We start from the raw sequence: 4948 nt of genomic DNA on the forward strand, positions 1-4948 counted from the left end.
CCAGGGACTCAGTATCTCCAAGGGAAGGGCTTCTGCTTGCTCTCCCTTGTCAGGTGTTTTTCCAACCCTCCCTTTCAAGAGCACGCTGATTTTTTTTCATTCTAAAACATGCTCTCTGCCCATCTATACAAACCAAATTATCTCTCCCTGTCCACTGCCAGAATGACTTGCAATTTCTGTCTTTTGTCCATCATTATTTGTCATTTTTCCGTCTTGGGGATAAATGATTTGGGTTGTTGACAGGGATGTTAAGCTGTCTTGGAAAGATGGACAGGGATGAGAGAAGATATTTGTTTATGGAGTTAAAGGTTAACTGGTACTGATTGCTTGAAGCCGATGTGTAACAGAAGAGCTTGAATCTGTGGCTTTGCAAGCAGCTAGCAGTGACAACCTTCCTTCCATTTCAGCTGTATGACCTTCTTCATTAAGCATTGGGTCCTTGCCACTGACAGGTAAATAATACACTCCTTACAGTGACAGACTTGAAAAGATGTGGTGTTTAAAAGGCATCCAGTACCAAAAGAGAATTAAATAAACAGAAGAAAGCCAATGAGCTCTCATAAAGGGCCTTATAAGGTCAGAAAAGAGCGTATTTGGCATAAGCAAATATAGGACTGGGTTTTGAAGGTTCATACCACAAATGAATAGTGCTAACATTACAGTCAGTGCAGCTGAATGACTGTTGTTCCAGTCTCACCGTCTTAAGAACACATAGAATCACAGAATAGTTAGGGTTGGAAAGGACCTTAAGATCATCCAGCTCCAACCCCAATGCCATGGGCAGGGACACCTCACACTCAACCATGTCACCCAAGGCTTCGTCCAACCTGGCCTTGAAAACCTCCAGGGATGGAGCATTCACAACTTCCCTGGGCAACCCATTCCAGTGCCTCACTACCCTAACAGGAAGGAATTTCCTCCTTATGTTCAATCTAAACTTCCCCTGTTTAAGTTTTAACACATTACCCCTTGTCCTGTCACTGCAGTCCCTAATGAAGAGTCCCTCTCCAGAATCCTTATAAGCCCCCTTCAGATACTGGAAGGCTGCTGTGAGGTCTCCACACAGCCTTCTCTTCTCCAGGCTGAGCAGCCCCAACTTTCTCAGCCTGTCTTCATACGGGAGGTGCTCCAGTCCCCTGATCATCCTCGTGGCCCTCCTCTGCACTTGTTCCAACAGTTCCACATCCTTTTTATGTTGAGGAAACCAGAACTGCACACAATACCCCAGGTGAAGTCTCATGACAGCAGAGTAGAGGGGCAGGATCAGTCCCTTTGATCTGCTGGTCAAGCTCTTTTTGATGCAGCCCAGGATACGGTTGGCTTTCTGGGCTGCGAGCACACACTGAAGCCGGCTCATGTTCATTTTCTCATCAACCAGAACCCCCAAGTCCTTCCCTACAGGGCTGCTCTGAATCTCTTCTCTTCCCAGCCTGTAGCTGTGCCTGGGATTGCTCCAACCCAGGTGTAGGACCTTGCACTTGGCATGGTTAAACTTCATGAGGTTGGCATCAGCCCACCTCACAAGCATGTCAAGGTCCCTCTGGATGGCATTCCTTCCCTCTAGCGTATCAACCGAATCACATAGCTTGGTGTCATCGGCAAACTTGCTGAGGGCGCACTCAATCCCACTGTCCATGTCAGCGAAAAAGATGTTGAACAAGACCGGTCCCAACACCGATCCCTGAGGGACATCACTCATTACTGGTCTCTAGCTGGACATTGAGCCATTGACCACAACTCTTTGTGTGCAGTCAACCAGCCAGTTCTTTATCCACCAAGTGGTCCACCTATCAAAGTGATGTCTCTCCAATTTAGAGACAAGGATGTCGTGTGGGACAGTGTTAAACAGTTTACACAAATCCAGGTAGATGACATCAACTGCTCTACTGCTGTCCATCAGTTCTGTAGCCCCATCATAGAAGGCCACCAAATTGCTCAGGCAGGATTTTCCCTTAGTGAAGCCATGCTGGCTGTCACCAAGCACCTTGTTGTTTTTCATGTGCCTTAGCATGCCTTCCAGGAGAATCTGCTCCAAGATTTTGCCAGGCACAGAGGTGAGACTGACTGGTCTGTAATTCCCCGGGTCATTAATTTTCCCCTTCTTGAAAACAGGGGTTATATTTCCCTTTTTCCAGTTGTCGGGAACTTCACCTGACTGCCATGATTTTTCAAATATGATTGGCAATGGCTTAGCAACTTCATTTGGCAGCTCCTTCAGAACCCACGGATGGATTTCATCAGGTCCCATGGACTTGTGCATGTTCAGGTTTTTAAGAACCAGATCCTATCCTACAGTGGGCCCAAGGTCTTCATTCTCACAGCCCGTGTGTCTGCCTTCCAAGACTTGGGTAGTGTGGTTGGAATAGACATATAGGCAGATACTTGCACAAGGGATTTCCTATGGTGAGGCATTTCAACAGTTCCTGACTCTTACTGCTTTTTCCCAGCAGCTGCCCATATGACCAACTCTGCAGGAACAAAACAGGACCTTTAATAGTAATCTTGGTCTAATGTTTGCACACTTTGACCAGTTAGTGATAAAGGGCTATATTTCAAGGCTATTTCTAGCTTCCTCTGAAGTATAGTTAAAGGCCAAAGGGATGCTTAGGAAAAGTCACTGGTGATTGAAAGATATAAAAGTAAACAAGCATCTCATATCTAACTAATGGGCGATATCTAGAAGACTGGAGATCTACTGCTTCAGAGAGAAAACTTCTACACCAGTGTGCCCTTCTGCAGATAGCTGAAGACATACTGTGGGACAGGCTGGCAGATACCAGCCTTATCTGGAAGCTGGGTGCTTGAATTGGCTGGGTGCTATGTCTCAGTGCAGAATGGGAGCACAGAACTCAGCACTACCTTCCTCACAGCCAGCCAGCCCAAATTCCAGGAAAGCCTGGGTGAGGAGATCAGATGCAATGCTGTGTGAGCTGAGTCTCACTTTCCTTTTTAATGTTTATTCTTTTTGAATTTTACATTTTTTAATCAGTGTCTTAAACACTACAGCAGTCTGAGAAGGACCATAGAGATAATTTAAAACTATGACTTTCCAAAGAAATGTCAATGTTACTTATCAGTTGCTGCTGTCTGTGGGCAACCAGAACGTGCTGAGATGTGACAAAGACATGTTTCTGACCTTTCAGACTGTGCTTCGTTTTGCATAGCATCATAGCATCATAGCACCAGAACAGAATGTACGTGAAATGTTTCATATGTAAAAAGGCTAGTAGCAGTGCCAGAAGTTTGGATGTATTTATTAATTTTGCAAAGGGCAGCAGGAAAAAGCCTGTGTATGTGTTTTGATTTCTGATATGAACACATTTGACAGCTTCAGGTAGCAGTTGTATTTGGTAATGTCTCTGCGCTCTTACCTCTAACATGGGAATCCTAACAGAAAATCCTCCTGTCTCTGTGAGATGTTCGTTTGAAAAAAGTTACTCTAAATTCATATGTGCCTCAAACCACTTAATACACTGCGTCTTATAGGGAAGTCCTACAAACTTCTCAGAAGGCAAAGCTGTGTTCTCCTAAACTGCATGGGTTAACCCTACAAACGCCATTGTGACCCAGCTCACTCAGTGAGAGGCACCTCCTCAAGGAGGGACCAAACACTGTCAGCTATAGTTGTCTTGCAGGTGTTATACTTCAGAGGCCCAGAGGTAGATGTGATGCACATAGCAGACAAAGGATCACCTTACTATCACCAAAGAGACACAAGCAACATGACTGCCAAAACCCATGAGGTGCATTTTTCCTGCCAGCAAAGAAGTTTCTCACACCAACAAATGGGTCAATGTGCTATTTGCTGCAAGCCACCAAATTTGCCAGGTTAATTCATCTAGGATGTATGAGTGTTTAGTAATAAGCGGTGATTGTTATTGGTGCTGATACTCTCACAGGAGGAAAAGATCACAAGTCTGGCAAGGAAGCAGGGGTGGGTTTGTCTGCCTAAAAACCAGGTATTAACCGTGCCTGAAAGAGTTAACATCTGAGGAGCTTAACAAATAAAGAATGAAGCTGCAACACGTAATTTCTGCTGTCAGGGAGGTATTGTGCAAATTTCTTGTATGGCTTAATGATCCAGATTAGTAGATATGGAAAATATGCACAGGAGGGTATTTGAACTCAGTGAATCCCCCCCTACCAGAGAGGTCACTAGAGAATGCTCTATCAGAGCTGTTCCTGCCCAGGAAGGCAGTGTCCTGAGATCATTGCTTCTCCCAAAATCAGACTCCAGGCATAGAAGCTGCAAAATTTGCCCTGCCACTTACCTATTTTATAGCTGTCATCTCCCTTCAAATCTATGGGAGAAAAAAAAACCCAAACCTCCTAGGATGCAGCCCATCCCTTTTGCAGGTACACACATACAAAAAATGAAAAGACAATCTAAATTAAATAAACTTGGCATGCCTGGGAGTGGATCTCTGCACTGTGGAACGGGGACAAGACAAACCCCACCCCATGTAGCAGTTCTGTCACTTGAAGAGGACACACCAGGGGTGCAGGAGAGACATCATGCAGAGCCAGGGCTCCCCAGGCTCCCTAGCTGATATGCAAGGGGTGCAGGATGTGAGTAAGAGCTCATAGTGAGCAAGTGTTTAACTTTGGCATTGTAAGCCAAGCTTTCCTTGGAAGGCATTTCTAAAGGTCTAAGTTTTCACTTCCTGTCTCCACTATGGACTAACTTTAGAACGAGGCTATTTTTTATTCACCATTTTATATCTTTGATGCAACATTTGTACTTTTACTGACACACAGATTTCATTGTCAATAAAATATATGAAAGTACAAACCAAATGTGTTTGTTTGTTTGTGTTTTTTTTTCCCCAGCCCATGCATTTAATGCTATTGGATTTATCTAATAAAACTGTATATATAAGAAAGATATGTACAATTAGATTCTCTTTTGGTTTGTATCATTAATTTGGTAGAAGCTCTGAAACTCATA

This window comes from Neopsephotus bourkii, unplaced genomic scaffold (assembly GCF_033783945.1).
Source record: "Neopsephotus bourkii isolate Nb327-2 ecotype Australia unplaced genomic scaffold, CSIRO-AGI_Nbou_v1 NB_1767, whole genome shotgun sequence".
Lineage (NCBI taxonomy): Eukaryota > Metazoa > Chordata > Aves > Psittaciformes > Psittacidae > Neopsephotus > Neopsephotus bourkii.